General features: G+C 48.4%; 1 protein-coding gene across 2 annotated transcripts in view; it reads right to left on the bottom strand.

Moving 5' to 3' along the window:
- The window catches only part of LOC126479202 (uncharacterized), a 687,919-nt gene that overhangs the window by 634,911 nt on the left and 29,679 nt on the right, over positions 1 to 23,329 (bottom strand). For both annotated transcript variants that reach the window (XM_050103765.1, XM_050103768.1), the window contains exon 2: positions 14,820 to 14,909. The gene's annotated coding sequence lies outside the window, so the exon portion shown is untranslated. The remainder of the gene's footprint in view (positions 1 to 14,819; positions 14,910 to 23,329) is intronic.

The following is a 23,329-nucleotide window of genomic DNA, read 5'->3' as shown; positions in this document are numbered from 1 at the left end:
CCGCATTGAACATTGGTAAGTAGCCGTCGAGATTCAAGAATCTAAACTAACCAAGCGTTAACCATGCGCTCCATCACCTTACAGACACAGCTTGTAAGAGAAATGGGGCGTTAACTAGAAGGAAGGTGTCTATCCTTCCCGGGTTTGAGTATAGGAACAACGACGGCGTCACGCCAACGCATGGGGACTTGACCTTCGGTCCAGACGCGATTGTAGGTACGAAGAAGGAAGCTTTTGCCTGCCGGAGAAAGGTGGGCCAGCATCTGAACGTGAATGGCATCTGGCCCCGGAGTAGAGGACCGGGACAGTGCAAGTGCACGTTCGAGTTCCCGCATAGTAAAGGGGGCATTATAATTTTCCAGATTCAGCGAGTTTAAGGAAGGTCGCCGAGCCTCTTCTGCCTCTTTCCTGGGAAGGAAGGCAGGGTGGTAATGGGCGGAGCTTGAAACCTCCGTGAAAAAGCGGCCGAAGGCGTTGGAGACATCCACAGGATCAACAAGGACCTCAGTACCTGAAGTGAGGCCAGGTACCGAGGAGTGGGCCTTAATGCCCGACAGCCTGCGCAGGCCACCCCAGACGACAGAAGAGGGAGTAAGACTGTTAAAGGAGCTGGTGAAAGAGGCCCAACAAGCTTTTTTGCTGTCTTTGATGACTCTACGGCATTGCGCTCGGAGTCGTTTCTATCCAATACAATTCGCCAACGTAGGATGGCGGCGAAAGGTGCGTAAAGCACGTCGTCGAGCACGGATAGCGTCTCTACAAGCCTCATTCCACCAGGGGATGGAAACGCGACATGAAGAAGAGGTAGTACGAGGAATGGAACGTTCGGCAGCATGGATGATAACAGCCGTGAGGTATTCGACCTGACTGTCACAACTGAGAAAATCGTGGTCCGGATAGGTCGCCAGGGAGGAGTAAAGTCCCCAGTCAGCTTTCGGTATGTTCCAGCTCGAAGGACGTGGGGATGGGGTGTGGTGCAGGAGACGAACGATACAGGGGAAGTGGTCGCTCGAATAGGTGTCAGAAAGGACATACCACTCGAACCGACGGGCAAGAGTGGTAGAACAGATCGAGAGGTCCAAGCGGGAGTAGGTCTGAGTAGAGTCCGAGAGGAAAGTCGGGGCGCCAGTATTGAGGCAGACAAGATTGAGATGGTTGAAGACATCCGCCAAGAGGGAGCCTCTCTGACAGGATGCAGGAGAGCCCCAAAGGGGATGATGGGCATTGAAGTCACCAAACAATAAAAACGGCGGAGGAAGCTGAACAATCAGGTGCATCATGTCAGCCTGACTAACTGCAGATGACGATGGAGTGTAGACGGTACAAACGGAAAAAGTAAAGGCAGAAAGAGTAATACGGACAGCTATTGCTTGGAGTGGGGTGGTCAATGGGATGGGATGGTAATAGACATCGTCCCGAACGAGCAACATGACCCCACCATGAGCTGGAATACCGTCCACAGGGGTGAGGTCAGACCGCTCCGAGGTATAGTGGGGAAAAGCAATACGGTCAGTTGGGCGCAACTTGGTTTCCTGGAGACCAAGGACGAGCGGACAGTGCAGGCGGAGGAGCAGCTGTAATTCCTCCCGATTAGATCGAATACCTCTTATGTTCCAATGTAACAAAGCCATCACTAGTCAGAAAAAAGGGGGAACGAAACGGGTGAAGAGCTGGTCACCTCGACGGCCGCGGAGGGCCAGGTTTCGAGGGAACAACGCTACAACCGGCGGGAGGCGGATCCTGTTCCATCGAGTCGTCGCCAGCTGCGGCCGCTTTCCCGGGTTGCGTAGGAGGGGCAGCAGCAGTCGCCGACGAGAGGCCAGCTGAGCGCCTGGCAGCAGAGCGTCCTGGCGAAACTAAGGACAGCCGGGAGCAGCGACTCACAGATGGAGCGTCAGACGAAACGCGCCGGGGTGGAGAGGGGGATAAAGACTTCTTCTTGGAGGCCTTCTGGGAAGGCCGATGAGGCACGGGGATGGTGGGCTGGACCCGAAGAAGGTCCTCACGCGCGGGGTCCGTTTTGGAACGCCGGACCTCGGAAGCCTGGGTCTGGAACGTTTCCCCGATGGACGCCTGAGAAGAGGATCGCTTCTCAGGCGGCGGAGAGGGGGGAGGAGGAAGGGTGGCACCTGGGGCAGAGGGGGCAGGGGCCACGAGGGAGGAGGATTTGGAAGGGAGGGATTTGGGAGGCGGAGGCATAGACCCCAGATGGGGTGATTAGGTGGAGGGGGGACAGGATAGGGGTGAGGAAACAGTGGAAGGAGTGGACACAACTGAGGCAAATGAAGTTGTCAACGTCACGGGATGGAGGCGGTCATACTTCTTTCTGGCCTCAGAATAAGAGAGGCGATCCAAAGTTTTTAATTGTTGAATCTTCTTCTCCATCTGATACGCGGGGCAGTCTAAAGATCTAGGCGAGTGGATGCCAGGACAATTGATGCACCGAGGTGGTGGGGTGCATGTATGTTCCTCACGAAGAGGACGTCCACATTCTCCACAAAGGGGCTCAGCCTCACACCGTGACGACTGAAAGCAGTGCATAGGAAGCGGGACGTAAGGTCGCACGTCGCACCGGTAGCACATCACCTTTACCTTCTCCAGTAGAACGTCCCCCTCAAAGGCGAGGATAAAGGCCCTGGTGTCGATGCGACGGTCTTTGGGGCCGCGCTGGACTCGCCGGACGAAATGCACGCCTCGGCGCTCCAGGTTGGCCCTGAGCTCCTCATCAGATTGCAGAAGGAGGTCCCGATGAAAAATAACCCCCTGCGTCCTATTCAGTGCCAGATGCGGGACGATGGACACTGGGATGTCCCCTTGTCGGTCGCACGCCTGGAGCGCCGCCGACTGAGTGGCGGAGGTGGTCTTTATAAGAACGGACCCCGAACGCATTTTACTGAGAGCCTCGATTTCCCTGAAGATGTCCTCGATGTGCTGGACAAAGAACATGGGCTTGGAGGTGGCGAACGTCCCCCCATCGGTCCGAGACCAGACTAAATAGCGGGGGAAGTACTTCGCCCCAAGCCGGCAGGCCTGTCCTCCCTCCCAGGGAGTGGCCAAGGGGGAAGGGCAGGAGAACCAGAACCAGAGACAGTACCTTTCTTTTTAAAAGACTCGGCCGCAGAGCGACCCGATACATGTTGACGTTTCATCTGCAAAACGTCCGCCCCGATACCACCCACTCCAACCAGGGGCTCTCCACACGGGCGCCACCCAGCCTCAGCAATTGCCACCTGGCAGGATGACCGTTGCCAGGAGTCCTGACGCCCCAAGGAGACGGGCATCTACTCCTTGGCCTACGTGGGGAGGGTGCAGCTCAGGTATCGGCAGTACGATCCCTGTGTTGTCAGGGGGCTACAACCTAGAGGGTACATGACGACCCCACCACAATGGGCTGGCTATCGTGCTGGATTTCGGGTGCCATGGTAAGTCCATCATGATCGTAGGTGCAGCTGGGGACGCACTATGGGCGTAACTTGTGCAACCCATCAGGCGTTTAGGCCCAATTTGAGGAATAGTGGTTGTGGTTACAACGCCGTTACAATGCTGAGTGCCAAGGTCTTAGTGCACTAAGGACCAGTGAGACACCACGTAAGGTGTCCTTCCCCAAAAGGCTCGTACTTCTGTAGAATTTTGAAAAATGGAGGTCAAACCCCAAAGGGGACCATCACAAGGAAGGCCGAAACGGTTGAAACTCCTTTTAGTCGCCTCTTACGACAGGCAGGAAAACCTCGGGCCTGTTCTTACCCCGGACCCGCAGGGGGACTGTTGGCCCTGTAACTGACTAGCTACGTCTATTCACAGGATGCAAGAGAGCAATGGCATACCACCTTCGACATGACCATGCCTAGTATACATTGTGGTATTCAGACACACCTTCGTGTGGATGGCAACATTACTTAAATAAAAAGTTCCGGATGGAGGCCTAGTTTCCTGACCACTGTAGGTCCGAGTACCCGTACGGCACACCGTTCTCGATTGTCGCCCCCTGATGGTCAGTGTGTTGGTTGTTTATGAGGGTATTCTACCCCTGTACAAGAATTACAAGGGGCATTCAATAAATAATGCTACACTTCCGTTGAAAAATGCGGAATTTATTGCGGTACAACCTGGAACATTCCTGCTTCAGCCCCTATAGTTCCATGAAGTTCCGATAGGCGACGGCGCTATACATAGACTTCAAAGTGGCGTCTGTAACGGAGGCGCGTTCCAAGCAGAGCTGTCGTTGAATCTTTTATAGGAGGAAAACCAGAGCATCGCAGATATTGACAGACGATTGCAGAATGTCTACGGAGACCTGGTAGTGAACAACAGCACGGTGAATCGTTGGGCGAGGCGTCTATCATCATCGCAACCAGGCCGCGCAAACCACTCCGACCTCCGCGTGGCGGCCAGCCGTACACACCTGTGACTCCTGCATTATTGGAACGAGCGGACACTTTCATTCGAGGTGACTGACGCATCACAATCAAATAACTCGCTACACAACTCCACGTTCCTGTTGGTAGTGTTGAAACACTCGTCCACCAGTTCGGGTACTCGAAGGTGTGTGCCCACGGGGTTCGTAGCCGCCTAACAGGAGATCACAGAGAGCAACGAAGGACCACCTGTGCTGAACTGCTTGCGCGGTACGACGCTCATCGCGACAATTTTTTGTCGAACATCGTCACAGGCGATGAGACATGGGTTCATCACTTTGGACCGGAAACAAAACGGCAATCCATGGAGTGGTGTTACACCACCTCTCCTCCGAAGAGCTATTTCAAGCCATTTCCTTACCCGTTGAAGTAGTGACTATGGTCTTCTGGAACTCTGAAGGGGTTATTCTATTCGATTACATTCCTCATGGTGCAATGATCAACTCTGAAGTTTATTGTGCTGTCCCCAGAAAACTGAAGAAACGACTTTCGCGTGTTCGTTGTCAAATGGAAATGAACTCCTTCTCCATGACAGTGCAAGGCCTGACACAAGCCTGTGCACCCGAGAGGAGTTCACAGAACCCCATTGGACTGTTCTTCCTCATGCACCCTACAGTACCTCCCGACTTCCATCCGTTTAGCCTACTGAAGGATGCGCTCTGCGGGATGGAGAACTCGATGCATCACGACACCGCTTTGTCGTCGATCACTAGATTAGCACCATGCGAGCATCAGGCCTTCCCAGTAGGGTGGTTTAAGATCGTAGCACTGAACGGAGATTATGTTGAAAAACAGGATTTTGTAGCCAAAAGAGTGGAAAATAGTATGGAATATTGGAATCTTGAGTAAAACCAACCTGCATTACTTATTGAACGCCTCCTCATAGAAACTGTAGAACTTCGGGGACACTTTCTAACACAAGCTCGTGTGGCTAGGGCCCTGCATGCTTCAACCACGTAAGTTCGTGCAAGACTGGGTAAAGAAGCAATACCGTTACTCTTCTTTGTCAGTCCTTTTGACTCGAGACATAAACTATTTGCGAGAACTGTGCTAGACTGATAAGAAGCAAGCGTTGGTAGTAGTCGCGCAGGGCACCACAAAGCGAGAGCCAGGCGGGAGGTTGTGCTAGGCGACAAGTCTGGAGCGTGCCGACGGCGGCGGCGGCGCTGACCGCGTTATCGCCGGGTTCAAGGATGCCGGGCAGCTCCGGCTCCCCAGCACACCAGGCCGCCTAGCAAATCGCCGGGCCTGCTGCAGTCACAACATGCGTATCCTGCAGCGGTCTGCGAGAAACCCCCGTGACAGCGCTGCGGATCCCACTATCGTCGCGATTATGGTGATGAGCTCCTCTCCGTGAAAACGCTTGACATTTTCAAGGAACGAGAGCACCAAATTAGGCGAACACCCTTACATCACCATAATGACCACTGACTTTGCAAATGTCTTGGGATAGCTACCTAATACTGCGTGGGGCCTCCTCTGGTCCTTGGGACTGCAGTGCGAGGCCGTGGAAGTGAATCTACAAGTTCCTGGTACTCCTCTGGAAGCAGCTGACAGCAAATCGTTTGCAGGTCAGCAGCCAATTCTGGTCTGTTCGCGGGTGCAGGATTCCTCACACGGAACTTGCGTTCCATGACGTTGCCGATATGCTCGAGGGACTCAAATCTGTGTTCCAGGGTGACCGTCTCGGTCTTTGGACCTCCTCTGCATGTTGCTGGAATCACTCACGGGTGACATGAGAGCGATGTGGCGGGGCGTTATCATCTTGAAACACCGCTGAACCGTCACGGTGTTGGAAGATCAAAAATGGGTGTAAATAGGTCCCGAGCAGCTCAACATACCGCAGACCATTTAAAGTCCCTTCCAGAACAACTAGGTGGTCCTTTCCATACCAGGAAAATGCAATCCGGGCCATAACAGAGACACAACCGCCTTTGACCACACGTTGTTGACAAGCGGGATCTATCGATTCATTTGGTCTGCGTCACACACGGCATAGGCATGGTGCAGTGAAACCGTGTTTCATCCAACCACATCAGGTTAGACATTGTTCCAGAGTCAATCCCTGGTGATTGGCGACAAATGCAAGCCGTTGTGCCGGACGACGTTGGGTTAACAGTGGCATCGGCGTGCGGCACAGCCTCCCACATCTCATGGAATCCATGTTCCTACGGATTGGCCACTGGAGACGCGTCTGGCACGTCCGTGTCGAACTGAGCCGTGATTTGTTGCACTGTTGCCCTTCTATCACTATTGACGAACCGTCTCAGATGTCGCCGCCCACGGTCATCGAGGGTGGCTAGACGGCTGGTAGTTCGTCTGCTGCGACACCCTCACTCAGTCGCTCACAGTACACTCTGGACATGGTTGAACGAGTGAAGCCGAATTTCTGCACCACTGCCAAAATAGAAATTCCCTTCCGTCAAGCACCGTCCACCCCATCCCGTTCGGACGTCATCAGCTTACGATGATGTTGCATGTACACAAATCACTTGCACAAACGTTTCTCAGAACGTCTCCTATAGCTAGGAAGGGGGAGTGTGGTGGGCTTACAGCACGCCTGAGCCATATGTGGCCCCCTATCCCATGGTACGTCGGTGCACGTCTGTTCTGGACATTAAAACGATAGCAATTAACAAAATTTTACTTATTGCACATATAAGCTCCCCAGCCAAAAAATTAGTCAGTACTACAGAAATCAAAACAAGCATCATTTTATGCCATGTGATTCCATCCATGCACTTGATAATCACCTGGATTCGGTTAGGAAGTGAGTCCACAAGGTTGTGCAGGCACGTCGCATACAGGTTAGACCACTCGCTGAGGATCTGATCGCGCAGTTCCACCAAATTGTGGGTTTGTTGATGTTTTACACGTTGTTCCATGTCCCAGAGATTTTCTGTGGGGTACAATTCAGGTGAATTTACAAGTCAATCGAGATGTCATAGGGTGCTGGTAAACCGGTGACATACTTTTCCAGCCCCATGAACTTTTCTGCAGTTGTTTTTATATGCCTGTGTGAGCAATCGCCTCTTGCGATGTAACCGGCTCCAAATATTCACTGGATGCGTTTCCCGTAGCAATGTACTCTCGCTAACAAACTGGGATGGATGGACCTTCATTCACTGCCTGCAGCAATCCCTGCCGGGTTTGAAGCGATTTTAATGCACAGGCCTTGAAGTGCATCTCCGTTCCCCGTCAGGATCTTTTTCACCCGCAGTTCTGATGCAGGGTTTCTTGGCGGTGCCTTTTGGCCAACAAATCCAGCTACTTCACACTTCGCACGGCCATGGGCACGGCAAAACACGATTGCCACTTTATCACGTCCTCACACTTACCCATGTCTACGCCCCGTCCTCACATTTACCCACGTTTACGTACAATGACCAGTTGAAACATAAATGTCTCACTGACCGCTGCTGCCTTATGCTTACGCTGAGGCAGTGCGCGCGCGGATGAGCACGAGACTCAATCGCACCACCATCTGTAAAGGCTTACCGTTTCATCTGTGCGTGCACACTGGGGTGACTACCGACTGCTGTCGACTTTTCGACATTGGAGCCGCTACCTCTCAATCACGTAGCTCTTGCACCACGAGGCTGAGTGCGCCCTGGCCCAGTGCTCCCTCTACGGAAAAATGCCTGGCGGTACCAGGAATCGAACTCGGATCCCCCACATAAGGGTCTGACGCGTAGCTGCGGAACTGAATTTGTATCTGATGTCCAGCAGGGTATCTGTCTTCTTAGTGGTTAGATGCGGCCCGCCACGAATTCCTCTCCTGTGGTACCGGCTCAGCTCACGCTAGTACTTGCACCCAACGTTCTTAGTTCTCTGTTGGATGCATCCCAATCCGGTCTGTTCCCCTAGTTGATTGGTCAGCGTTGAGATGGCTGCCGTGTGGCTTCGATTCCCGGTTCTGTCGAGGATTTCGCGGGGGGACTGTAAAGGGATGTACTCAGGCTCGTACTGCCAACTGAGGGCCCACTGTCTAGAAAGTCTGCAAAACACCCGTTAGAGTGGTATTCTGACCACATGCCGTTCCATACCACACAAGCACGACGCCTCAAGGGCCGGCCGGAGCGGCCGTGCGGTTCTAGGCGCTACAGTCTGGAACCGGGCGACCGCTACGGTCGCAGTTTCGAATCCTGCCTCGGGCATGGATGTGTGTGATGTCCTTACGTTAGCTGGGTTTAATTAGTTCTTAGTTCTAGGCGACTGATGACCTCAGAAGTTAAGTCGCATAGTGCTCAGAGCCATTTGACGCCTCAAGTCGGGCCGTAGATATTCTGAGTCTTGGACGGGGAGCTCGTTTTCATATATTCTAATTCTGGGCTTTCCATACAGCTCCCTTAAGCATTATGGAAGTTATTCGCTGATGTGTGTTAAAACATCTTATCATCCTGTCCCTTCTTCTCGTCAGTGCTCTTTTGCTCATTGATTCTACGGAGAATTTCCACTTGACGCTTGAGGAAGCTCATCACATAACGTCTGTTCTGTTCTCTCTCACCTTTCCATCAACTGAATGTCATGCCTAACGGCCCGGGTTCGATTCCCGGCTGGGTCGGAGATTTTCGCCGCTCAGGGACTGGGTGCTGTGTTGTTCTCATCATCATCATTTCATACCCATCGACACGCAAGTCGCCGAAGTGGCGTCAACTTGAAAGACTTGCACCAGGCGAACGGTCTACCCGACGGGAGGCCTTAGCCACGCGGCATTTACATTTCCATCAAATTTCTCTAAGAAATCGTCAGAAATGACTGAAAGTTAAGAACTGTGCTTACGCAATTGTTACAGAACGTTTACAGTATCGAAAGTTATGCTGAGGTGGCAGATTTCTACGAGGATGGTTGTACGATGCGATAAGTGTATTGGTATTGGTAGGAATTACGTAGAAAAGTGAAGCAACGTACGGTTTTCATGTAAAAATAAAATTTCTATGAAAAGTCTACACGTTTGATTTTTATTTCAAAACATTATTTGCTTAAAAAAACACGCCTCATATACTTGCAGAACGATCAGTGATGCTTTGTAGATGACAGCGAAACGTTTCTGGTGGAAAACAGCCTACTGTACGCTTAAGATTAAAATTCCTCCCAAACAGGGCTTGGAAGCCCAATGGTACCGACCGACTGTCGTTTCCTCCTCAGCCGACAGGCGTCACTGGATGCGGATCTGTTGTCCTGGATGTTGTCAGTTTTCGTGACTGGAGCCGCTACATCCCTGCACAATCTTGTGGACTCACTTGGCATATATCTCATTTCAGGCCCAGACGGATTTCAATGCTGACAATCAAATTCGCCACTGTCATGTGCACGGTGATCCTTCTGTATCTCTCCACGGATCCCGAGGGCTGAGTGCACTTCTGTTTGCCAAAAGCCCTCGACGTATCTGGACGGTGGCCCATCCAAGCGCTTGCCAAGCCCCACGGTGCTTAACTTTGGTTATCCGACGGGCAATAACTTTGGCTTACGCTTAAGACGGAAAATATAAGTAATAATTGGGATACTGCGGTGCTCTTTCCTTTTGCTGCATGTATTATCTAGCAGACATTTTCAGTTCAAAACAACGCTGGCAAATAGGCGTACTTGGTAAATTATTCAGCTGGCACGTATTACTGACAGTGGGGAACGCTCGCATTATGTGCATAGGTGCTGCAGGTTGCTGGAATGCGAGAGACGGAGTGGGGGAGGGGGGTGGGGTCGAGGGGGGAGGGGTTGCGGTGATACGGTGATTCCAGCAACCTTGGCGCGGGTCACGCGTTCCCTTGACATTCGTTCCCTGCCTCTGCAGCGAGCCGAGGATTAAAACCTCGTCGTACAATTAAGAGGTGCCCGGCAGGCGGCGCTAAAATTAGAAGCCGGCCACGGCCGGATGCGCCTAATAGAGTCCGCAGCGTAGCGCAGCTCATCACCACACAGCAGAGCGTCGCTCCTGATTACAAGGCAGGCTTGGTGGGGCGCTACGTCAGCATGCGGCGCGGCGTACCTGGCCAATTCGCAAACCACACTGCCAGGAAAAAAAATTTCAACATCAAGAAGGAATTGTGCGACACAAACGAAAGATGGTACGCGTTTTTCTATATCTGACAGATGATGTCTATTTCAATTTCGCGCCTGTCGCCCAAGAGTGGCGCTACTATGAGGTTTGCTTCGTATACACGCTGTAACGGTCGTGAGCGTTAGTTAAGCCGTCGGCACACGGACCGTGCTGTGGAACGTCAACGTTGAGCGTGCCAAGTTCAACGTGCTGATGAACGCTCAGAAATGATGCGACTTGTGCATACGGTACGTGGGCCCCAACGTGGTATACGCGATCACAACACACTCCAGCGCCAGTTGCGGGATGTTTCAAGTTCGTATATCACCATGTTTACTAAACGAGCGCGTGTAAAATTCTCACGTTAGCCCTATTAAAACTCACATTTCCTCCATCGTCCACGAAAAGGAACGTACCATGTCCAATCAATAAGGACACAGGCTTATAAAAGTTCCATTACAAACAGTGCGGTACAAATTTGGAATACTTCTCCGCACAAAATAAACATTATTTCATTATCCCCACATTTTAGTAAAACCCCAAGGTCAGTCTTACTTGATCACTGTTCCTGCCCAGAAGCAGAATCTTAAACATGTGAATTACGAAGCGTAAAAGAAAAAGGAGCAAAATATCTTTATACAAGTAGCGCAAGCTGTCCTGTAGATTAAGCCAATCGAACAGTCACCCCTCAAAAAAAGGTGAAATTATATCTACATAATATCAGTAATACAGTATATACTTATATTCAACTAATAATAAAGTATCAGAACCTAATAAAAACGCGAATGTTGGGGAAAAAATTTCTGTAATGTCGAGATGCGAACCACGGCCTTAGCAACCAACATGATACAGAGCATTGACACTGCCCACTACGCTACGCCGGCCGCGGTGGCCGAGCGGTTCTAGGCGCGCAGTCCGGAACCGCGCGACTGCTACGGTCGCAGGTTCGAATCCTGCCTCGGGCATGGATGTGTGTGATGTCCTTAGGTTAGTTAGGTTTAAGTAGTTCTAAGTTCTAGGGGACTGATGACCACAGATGATAAGTCCCATAGTACTCAGAGCCATTTGAACCATTTTTTACCCACTACGCTAAACCAACACCACGTTTCTTGTTATTAATCAGTATGTCACCACTTGCTGAAAACCTCAATCGCAGATATGTTACTAATTGAAATTTAATTATAACAAATCGTACCAAGAACAATGCGTTTTGGGTGGATCTTCAGTGTGTCGCTGCCTTCAAATAGCCTACTCTCATAATACGCAAGTAACAATAATTCTTTTGCCACGAATATGATGTTCCTCATTATTTTATTGGAACGAATCACAAAGTTAACAACGGGTTGTCCAGCGATTCTCAATTTGAGGGTACTCAGAAACGGCATATATACATATGGGCTTGAAATGAATGCCAATATGGCGCCTCACAACTCTGTACTGAAGGGAGACGGCGTGCATGTGAAGTAGGTGGCGTTGTGCCATCTCATTGGTCAACGCTCAGACGCACGCTCAGAATATCTGAGATGCCAGATATTGCTCTGCACGTTCGGAAAGACTCCCGAACGTACTATTCCACGCTATGACGTCAGAAACTCGGCACGCTCAACGTTAGGATGCACAGTCCGTGTGCCAACGGCTTTGCAGTTGAGACTGGAAGTGATGAGTTGATGTTAGTAAGAACGTATTTAAGGCGGCAAGGATGCCATTATCAATACCGCACTCAGTTTCAAGAAGATCGTGTAATAGGTTTACGAAAGCTTGATGTTCCTTCTGCGGTATTGCAGAAAGGCTTAGCAAGAATGTAGCCACCGTACATGACTGCTGGCAGCGGTGTTCACGAGAACGTGCGGTCGCAAGAACACCGGGCTCGGGACGGCCATGTGGCACTATCGTCACGGTAGACCATCGTGTTCGGCGTACATCTCTGGCACATCGAACTGCACCTGCAGCAGGAATCTGAGCAGCAGTTGACGCCACAGGGAAACTAGGAAATGTTACAAATATACTACTTCAAGGACATCTCCGAGCCAGATGCCCTGTACGGTTCATTCCACTGACCCCCGAACCACTGCCATTTGCGCATTCAGTGGTGTCAAACGAGAGCTCATTGGAGGGCAGAGTGGACGTCTGTTGTGTTTTCTGATGAAATCTGGATCTGCCTCGGTGCCAGTTATGGCCGTGTGATGGTTAGGAGGAGGCCAGTTGAGTCTCTGCAACCAACCTGTCTGCATGCTAGACACACTGGACCTACACCTGGAGTTATAGTCTGAGATGCGATTTCGTACGACAGCAAGAGCACTCTCGTGGTTATTCCAAGCACCCAGCATTCCAGGGGGTGTTTTCCAACTGGATAACACTCGCCCACATACCGCTGTTGTAACACGAAGTGCTCTACAGAGTGTCGACATGTTTCCTTGGTCTGCATGATGATCAGATCTGTCTCCATTGGAGCACATGTGAGACATCATCGGACGAAAACTCCACCATTATCCACAAACAGCATTAACCGTCCCTGTACTGACCGACCAAGTGCAAACTACGTGGCACTTCATCCCACGAACTTACTTCCGGCACCTGTACAATAAAATACATGTATGTTTGCATGATTATATTCAAAAATACGGCGGTTACACCGTTATCAGTGTACCAACATTTCACATTTGCGATGGCTTGTCTCGCGCTTACATTAATCTGTGATCTTGCAAAGTTAATCACTTAAATACGTATGTTACCTTCACAAATATATTCCCGAAATTTCATTACTCTAAATTAATCATTTTATGGTGTTGCGAATTTCTGCCAGGGGTACCGCACGGCTGAAACAGCACTGTACGTCCATAAGGAATTTGGCTAACCTCACATCCGGTAGCCAGAGAGACAGACTGCTCCGACTTAGTGTGAAAAAGATTTGAATTGGCCGCTAAAACCGTATATTCCGGAAAAAGTAGGATAGGTTGTCATCTCCTACCGGTCATCTACAAAATCACTTGGTTCTTCATCATTCAACATTATATAACCGCGATGGAAACACTTGCGCCACTTACTGTAAGCAGAGCGTCGTATAATGGTGCATTGTTGCTTCGTGAAAATGAAATTAAATAAACATTGAACATCCTATACCGAACAGATTATAATTTTAATGAAGTACGAACTTCATTAACGTCTTTCGTAATCCCTTGCCACCTGTTTATCACTGTATGAACCCGTCAATAAATGTCGGTATATTCTCAAAAGCTAGCTTTGTTTTTCTCCTCTGAAATATGGCTGCTGTTATGGGATATCTTAAGACAGGCTCACAACAGCACTGGTCCACAGGAGAGACAACAGGATTCAGTATTTTCTATCGGTCACACAATTAGCAAGCGCTAAATGAATCCACGGGGAAACTTGGAATTAAAATTCAGGGACAAGAAATAAATGGACAAGTTAATAACAAATTCCGTTTACTGGCATTACTTTCGTTCGTACTACGCCAGTATGCATTTCTAAGCCACAGCTTCTTCAGGACGCTGTAATTTCTTACGTACAGGGTGCTTATAATTAAACCTTCGCTACTTGAGAGGGCCCCCACGAAAACCGAGTGATCGTAGGACAATGAAACTTGGTCGAAACATTTACAAGGAGATGCGGAAGAGAAATAAAGGATAACCACTGAAAGAAACGTTTGTTAATTGCGTACCATGTTACCGTTCCAGTGACGACATCTGCAGCCACGACAGAAGATTCTCTACTGCTGGGCGAAACATCTCAGGTCGAGTCGTGACACAGCTCGTCAACTGCTTGAAGATCGTAGCTGGCATCCAGCATTCTCAGACATGGCAGCAGCAACGTTTTCAACAAAGAGGAGCTCCCCGTACTCCTTTAACGCGTTGACATTCGCGAAGAGCAGCACCACCGTTGCCGTTTACTTTTTATTTTATTTTTTTAGACAGTTTTACGATTAAGGCCCTGCTCATCTTTTCCAGATCCACGTTGACTGTAAGCCCAACGCTACTTGTGTTTCAACCCAGCGTCGCAGTACCAGTACCGGTGCCTAGCGGCAAGCATGCCACTAACACAAATCCTGCAGCGCACGGTCTGAACATCATTCCAATAATGCTGGGTAGCCATAAGGTAAATAGTTTTTCGTCTATCTACTAGCCAAAGTTTATTTATAACCACCTTGTACATGACATCACCATGCAGCAACTCCCACATATTCTACATATAACGCGTGTGTTACAAAATAATACTTTTAAATTATTAGGCGAAATTCGCTATTTGGGCGGAAAAATAATTTTGAATGTTTGGAGAAGGTATAAAACGTAGACTGACAACAAGAAATAGACAATTTAAGTATTCTAGAATATCAAACGCAAAATGCTTACTGTTATGATCTTCGTCGAAAGCAAGTACAGGTATGAAGAAGCCCAGTCTCGTAAAAGAAGAAATTAGCCGCCACAGCAGTCCTCTTCTTCCTGAAACATAACATTAAGTTCTGCAAGTAATGGTGACACAGATAACATCCTTTTCATTGCAAGATGGCAAGTGGAAGAAGGCGCTTAAGCGGAGCCTGTTTACTTTACTACGAAAATTATCTAAGTAGGTCCGCGGCTTACGAGGTACGCTTCGTTCCGGTGACCTCGACGCAGCCTCCAAGGCGGCGTGACCGCCCTGCGTAAAAGAAAAACTCGAGGGTCAATACGGCCCCTGAGCCGTCATTAAAGAGCACGCGCCGTGCCACCCTCCTGCCACAGTAATGTTGTGCAATCGCTCCTACGCACTTGTGGCTCACTGTAATCAGCTCGGAAATGCTTTTATACACTACGACTATCGGAGTCGAACCCCACTCAATGCCCCGAGTTTCACTTTGCGTTTCCCCTCCTAAAAGCTTCCCTGTTTTCCATTGTTACACTGAGAAAAAGCTGTAACTGATCACAGGCTACGCATACTGCCTACGTGGAATGAAGTGACCGTCTTCTAAAGAAATATTTTTTTTTTTTTTTTTTTGTTATCTCAGCCTCGGGGTCACACAAATAGTATCGAGTCCAGTTTCGCTGCCTTAATAACTTATTTTCAAACGATTGTTGAAAAAGATAGGTAGGACAGTAGGAAATAAGAAAACTAAATTACAAATACAGAGAACCACGTTCTTGAATCTGTTACACAGTGAATCATCGACTGAACACATCTGGAGAAGCGCCTAGACTGTCAACAGATCTGCACTCTGACTGTTGGAACTGAAGGCGACAGTTAACTGCGTATTATTATTAGGATAAAACAAACACCGTCCGAACAGGCCTTTAAGGGCCAACAGAACCGACCGACCGCCGTGTCATCCTCAGCCCTTAGGCATCACCAGATGAGGATAAGGAGGGGCATGTGGTCAGCACAGTGCCCTGCCGGCTGTTGTTATTTCTCGTGACCGGTGTCGCTACAGCTCAGTCGAGTAGCTCCTCAATTGGCCTCATGTCGGCTGAGTGCACCCCGCTTGCCAACAGCACTCGGCAGACCCAGACGGTAACCATCCAAGCTTTAGCCAAGACCAACAGCGCTTAACATTTCACCGAACTGTGTCATATTATGGAACACAAAAGACATGTAGAAGTATTATTCTGAAAGCTAGAATTTAGCATATAGTTCTGTGCAGCCGTAGCTGAGCTCGTGTGTACACCGTCCATTCAAATAGTTCCGAGATTCATTTTATTCCTGGAATTCAAGCGACGTCAGTGTAGTAAATACGATGGTAGCTTGCACTAAAATTGTAAACAACATATGAGAATTCGTCAGTTGTTGTGAGCAAGCAGCATTAAGTAGAGGAGGTGCGACTGACTGTAGTGTGTCAGTCCTGTTGCGGCACAAATCGCAAGGGAGCAACATCTCCAAAGTCAGACATTCTCCAAAATGTTTCTGAGAACTAGGAAAGTGTGTGCAAAGTTTGTCCCGCACAGCTGACCTCCGGAAAAAAAAATAACGATTCGTGGACACCTCTCACGACTTCATTGAAATGCAAATCGCGCACATTTCTTTTGTATTACAAATCATCACGGGTGACGAGACTGTGTTGTCAATATGAACGTACCACAAAATGATAAAATGCAGAAATTCATTGTGTCAACCCACTGACGATATAATCGGCGTTAAAGCCGCAGTGGCGCGCGAGTTGAACATTCAGAAGAAGGATATTTCTGACAGTGCCATGCGTTTGTACAAACACTCTCTGCGTTGTACTCAAGTGGGCTGGAAGAGGGGAACTATGAAGAAAACCTTAAGTATTAATTAACATATTGCAAAGCTTTTCGAGCAAGTTCCACTCAACTTCAGGCTTTTATACATGTAGAAAAATTGTTGCTTGGAAATAAAATATCTTAAACTAAATTAACATAAGGCTTTTTGTTTATTGTTCGCTGCTGGTGTGACTGTTCTGTTATTTGGAGGGGGGGGGGGGCGGGCAGTGGTTGACCAGAAATTGATGTCCAGTGATGCCCTGTCCTCGTGTGGGGCTGTGTCTCGTTGTTTATTATGACTGACACGACAGTGATTTTGACGTCTCAAATGGCCTGCCACTGCCCTCCCCCCCCCCCCCTTTCCCTCCCTCCAAATACCCCCATAGCTACACCAGCAGCGAACAATAAACAAAAAGTCTCCTGTATGTATAAATGCCTGATGATAAGCAGAACGTGCTCGAAACGCGTTACAGTATATTAGATTAAACATAAAAACAAACAAAAGCGACTGGTAGCAAAAAATACAAATAATTAATTATTCCACGCAGCCAAGGTTCCCTAACGGAATAACTAAAGAATTAAAGCCACCGTCTTAACGTTTCTCTGTTTTTTAGTACTCCAGTCTCGAAACTTTTTGGACTGAGGAGGTATTTCGTATAAAGCAGGACCAAGAGGAAATATGGTTTTTTTCTTGGTATTAGAGGACTATCTTCTTGCTACACATCACCGATACTGGCATGAGAACACCACTTTACACTGGAACAGCTACTTTGCACTGCCTTGTCTTTCAACTTAAGCTTTTATAAAAAGTTTCGATGGCAACATTGATAACAGTCATATCAAAGTCTCGTCTACACACCGTTAAAAAACATACACAGAGCTCATAACACAGTGCGAAACCGCCACTACGCCTAACTGCAGTGAGATCCTACGCATTCCGGAGTAGAAAATACTTTATGCCAGCAGCAACAGTGGCAGAGTTTTTCATGAAATACTCAGGTTGCAGAAATCGGCGAACTACTGTGCAGTTCCCACCATCGTTTCCCAGTACAACCTACCTGCTGTTTTCGAGCTACAGATATGAGAAACGCTATTCTTGCAAGGTCTTCGTTATCGCAAAATTGTTTGCCAGGAGACAATGCGTGAAAAATTTCCGTCGGTGCAGCCTTGACGAATACATTGTGCAGGGCTTTCTTTCGGCAGACAGGTCTCCGATCCACCCACGTGTACAAAAGACGGCTCTCCTTGTGTGTATATACCTGGTGGGACCCGGCTTTGTACAGAATACTTCCCAATGAGCCCTCCTCTTCCTGCCCCCCTCCCCCCCCCCCCCCCCCCGCGCGCCAAGACGTCAACATCGTCATGTCCACTGGTTTCCACAATGAGTGCTAGCGTGGGAGGGAGGTTTCGGGTGGAGGGAGAGGGGGAGGATAGCGGAATGTCGGGGATGGGCGAGAGGAGAACTTCCATAGACAGTGGGCTCTCGTTCCTGCTCAGTAACATATACCAGACTGTCAAGGATCTCCTTCAGTCAACCGCAAACGGTTTCCGTTTCTTTTTTTGGGTAGTTACAATCGGTCCTTTCAAACCGCAAGTATCCAGTACAGTACACGGTGATTCATCTACAAGAAATGCCCATTTTATTTTTTGAACGGCGCAAGACATCGAAACGAAGTTTTCGGCAAGTGATAGTAGGGCAGTGGCACGTAATTTTGTTATTTTGATAATACTCTTAACTCTTACAACAATCGAGATATTGAAGCAACTACTTTTATTAAATGGAAAAGTATATATTTTTCAAGGGCGTATAGACGAGACTGTGATGTGACGCTTGACAATGTTGCCGTCGAAACATTTCGTAAAAGTGCTTAAGTGAAGTCAAGTGATTTATCCATTTATTGTTAGTAGTTCACCCTGGACACTGGTTTGGAGTATTTGAAATTCCATTACCCAGAAGTTGACACCATCATTGTAGAGCACAATATTGCATCCCACTAATATTCAACGCCAAAATGTATCGTTGCTAATGCGTGTTTTGCATTAAAAGAAAGTATCAGCTCTGCACTCATTATTCGAAGAGCGTTGAGACAGTGCGCATCGCACAGTTTTATAGAAACTACTATTTCATGGTATGATGCACTGAGGTGACCAAAGGTCATGGGATACCTCCTGATATCGTGTCGGGTCTCCTTTTGCTCGGCGTAGTATTGCAACTCGATGAAGCATGGACTCAACAAGTGGTTGGAAGTCCTCTGCAAAAATATTGAGCAATACTGCCTCTTAGCCGTCCATAATTGTTAGTTGCCGATTCAGGATCTCGTGCACGAACCGACCTGTCGACTATGTCACATAAATGTTCAATGGGATTCATGTTGGGCGATCTAGGTGGCCAAGTCATTCGCTCGAACTCTACAGAATATTCTTCAAAACAATCGCAAACGTTTGTGGCCCGGTGACATGGCGCATTGCCATCCATTAAAATTCCATCGTTGTTTGGGAACACGAATGGCTGCAAATGATCTCCGAGTAGACGAACATAACTATTTCCAGTCAGCGATTGGATCAGTTGGACCAGAGTACTCAGCCCACTCCAGGTAAGCACATCCCTCGCTATGGAGCCACCACCAGCTTGCATATGCCTTGTGGACAACTTGGGTCCATGGCTTCGCAGTGTCTGCGCCTCATTCGAACAGAACCATCAGCTCTTACGAGCTGATATCGGGACTCATCTCACCAGGCCCACGATTTTCCAGTCGTCTAAGTTCCAACCGATATTGTTACGAACCCAGGAGAGGCGCTCCAGACTATATCATTCTGTTAACAAAGACACTCCCGTCAGTAGTCTGCTGGCTAACGGATACTGTTAGCGCCGACAACTCTACGAAAACGCTGCTGCTCTCCGTCGTTAAGTGAAGGACATCGGCCACAGCTGTGTCCGTGGTGAGAGGCACTGTCTGAAACTTGGTAGTCTCGGCCCACTGTTAACACTGTGGATCTCGGAATGTTGAAATTCCTTACCATTTCCGAAAAGGAATGTCCCATGCGACTAATTCCATTTAACATTCCGCGTTCAAAGTCTGCTAATTTCCGTCGTGCGGCCATAATCACTTCGGACACATTTTCACACGAATACATGAATCACCCGAGTGCAAGCTACAGTTCTACCAAAGCACTGCCCTTTTATACCTCGATTACGCGATACTACCGCCGTCTGTATATGTGGATATCGCTATCCACTGACTTTTGTCACCTCAGTATGTATTGAACGATCGTTCTCCCAGGACTGCCACCTGAGAGATCCATTGCAAGAGCCAACACGCAATAAGATGATTCCAATACTAATGACTTGTGAAATTTTGTCAAGTTAATGCGCATACAGGAATTTGTTTTGTTTTCCTTTAGGCAAAAAAATGATTTTGGGTGGTCAGTAACGAAAGACCTCTTTTTATCAGTTCTCTGACTGGTTTTATGCGTCCCGCAAGGAATTCCTCTCCTGTGCCAGCCTTTTCATCCCAGCGTAGCAACGGAAGCCTACGTTCTCAGTTATTTTCTCGGTGTATTTCAGTCTCTTCCTCTACCGTTTTTACCATCCTTCTAGTACCGTGGAAGTTATTCCCTGACGTCGTAACAGATGTCCTACCACCCTGTCCCTTCTTCTCTTTCGTATTTTCCATATATTGTTTTTCTCGTTAATTCTCCTCATTCTTTACCTTATCAGCTCGTCTAATTTTCAACATTCCTTGTAGTACCACATCTCAAAAAAAAAAAAAAAAAAAAAAAAAAAAAAAGGTTCAAATGGCTCTGAGCACTAAGCTGTGGTCATCAGTCCCCTAGAACTTAGAACTACTTAAACCTACCTAAGCTAAGGACATCACACACATTCATGCCCGAGGCAGGACTCGGACCTGCGACCGCAGCGATCGTGCAGTTCCAGACTGTAGCGCCTAGAACCGCTCGGCCACTCCGGCTGGCACCACATCTCAAATACTTCGATTCTCTTCCTCCCGTTTTCCCACAGTTGATCTTTTACTACCATCCAATGCCGTGCTCCAAACGTGCATTCCCAGAAATTTCTTCAAGTTAAGGCCTGTGTTTGATACTAGTAGACTTCTGTTGGCCACGAATACCATTTTTGCCAGCGCTAGTCTGTTTTTTACGTCCTTCTTGCTCCGTCTGTCATTGGTTACTTTGCTGCCTAGGTAGCAGAATTCATTAACTTAGTCTACTTCATGATCTCAAATTATGATGTAAGCTTCTCCCTGATTTCTTTTCTGCTACTTCTCATTACTTCCGTCTTTCTTCGATTTATTCATTCATTTCAAAAGATCCTGTAATACTTCACTTTCACTAAGGGTAGCAATGTCTTCAACGAATCTAATCATTGATATCCTGTCACTCCGAATATTAATTCCGCCTCGTGATAGCTGGGTGTTGTGTGCTGTCCTTAGGTTAGTTAGGTTTAAGTAGTTCTAAGTTCTAGGGGACTGATGACCATAGATGTTAAGTCCCATAGTGCTCAGAGCCATTTGAACCATATTAATTCCACTCTTAAACCTTTGTTTTATTTCTATCAATCGATGTATAGAGTGAACAGTGGGGGCGGAGGACTAAATACCTATCTTACACCCTTTTTAATCCGAACACTGCATTCTTGGTTTCTTATTGTACGAGGGCTATTCGGAAAGTAAGGAACGAACGGTAACTAAACGGAAACCACAGTGAAGATCCGATGAAGCTTTGTACAGGCGTATTGGGCAGTGTCTCTATTATCCCCATACATAGGGTCGCGTCACTCTTCTTAGTTCTGAGGGCACACTGATCGCGTAAAGACGAGTAGAAAATAGTGTCTCCCGCTAAGTATGGGCCTCTACCGAGAGATTTTGCCCAATTTCATGCAACCTGACATGACAGATTTCGGCCACACACTGCAGGGGCGATGAGGAAGCTCCTCCAGCGTTTTCGACGGGAAATGTTTGACAACCCAGCATACAGCTCGGACTTGAATCCCTCTGATCTTCATCTCTTCCCACATGAACCGTTGGATATGAAAACAACATTTTGGCCCAGACAGTGAGCTGTAATCCGCGGTAGAAGTCGGTAAGCACATGAGGCTGCCTTCTGCAGTACTGGCCATTAAAATTGCTACACCACGAAGATGACGTGCTACAGACGCGAAATTTAACCGACAGGAAGAAGATGCTCTGATATGCAAATGATTAGCTTTTCAGAGCATTCACAAAAGGCTGGCGCCGGTGGCGACACGTACAACGTGCTGACATGAGAAAAGTTTCCAACCGATTTCTTATACACAAACAGCAATTGACCGGCGTTACCTGGTGAAACGTTGTTGTGATGCCTCGTGTAACGAGGAGGAATGCGTACCATCACATTTCCGCCTTTGAGAAAGGTCGAATTATAGCCTATCGCGATTGCGGCTTATCGTATCGCGACATTGCTGCTCGTGTTTGTCGAGATCCAATGACTGTTAGCAGAATATGGAATATCCGCGCAGTATTAGCCGAGCGGTCTGAGGCGCTGCAGTCATGGACTGTGCGGCTGATCCCGGCGGACGTTCGAGTCCTTCCTCGGGCATGGGTGTGTATGTTTGTCCTTAGGATAATTTAGGTTAAGTAGTGTATAAGCTTAGGCACTGATGACCTTAGCAGTCAAGTCCCATAAGATTAAAAAAAAAAAAAGACTATGGAATCGGTGGGTTCAGGAGGGTAATACGGAACGCCGTGCTGGATCCCAACGACCTCGTATCACTAGCAGTCGAGATGACAGGCATCTTATCCGCATGGCTGTAACGGGTCGTGCAGCCACGTCTCGATCGCTGAGTCAACAGATGGGGACGTTTGCACGACAACAACCATCTTCACGAACAGTTCCATGACGTTTGTAGTAGCATGGACTATCAGCTCGGAGACCATGGCTGCAGTTACCCTTGACGCTGCACCACAGACAGGAGCGCCTGTGATGGTGTGCTCAACGACGAACCTGGGTGCACGAATGGCAAAACGTCATTTTTTCGGATGAATCCAGGTTGTGTTTACAGCATCGTGATGGTCGCATCCGTGTTTGGCGACATCGCGGTGAACGCACATTGGAAGCGTGTATTGGTCATCGCCATACTGGCGTATCACCCGGCTTGATGGTAAATCCGCGCAGTATTGGTCACACGTCTCGGTCACCTCTTTTTCGCATTGACGGCACTTTGAACAGTGGACATTACATTTCAGATGTGTTACGACCCGTAGCTGTACCCTTTATTCGATCCCTGCCAAAGCCTATATTTCAGCAGGATAATGCACGACCGCATGTTGCAGGTCCTGTACGGGCTTCTCTGGATACAGTAAATGTTCGACTGCTGCCCTGGGCAGCACATTCTCGAGATCTCTCACCAATTGAAAACGTCTGGTCAATGGTGGCTGAGCAACCGGCTCGTCGTAACACCCCAGTCACTACTCTTGATGAACTGTGGTATCGTGTTGAAGCTGCAAGGGCAGCTGTACCTGTACACGCCATCCAAGCTCTGTTTGACTCAATGCCCAGGCGTATCAAGCCCTTTTTCTTACGGCCGGAGGTGGTTGTTCTGGATACTGATTTCTCAGGATGTATGCACCCAAATTGCGTGAAAATGTAATCACATGTCAGTTCTAGTATAATATATT

This window comes from Schistocerca serialis, chromosome 1 (assembly GCF_023864345.2).
Source record: "Schistocerca serialis cubense isolate TAMUIC-IGC-003099 chromosome 1, iqSchSeri2.2, whole genome shotgun sequence".
NCBI lineage: Eukaryota > Metazoa > Arthropoda > Insecta > Orthoptera > Acrididae > Schistocerca > Schistocerca serialis.
This window is presented reverse-complemented; position numbering and strand designations above follow the sequence as displayed.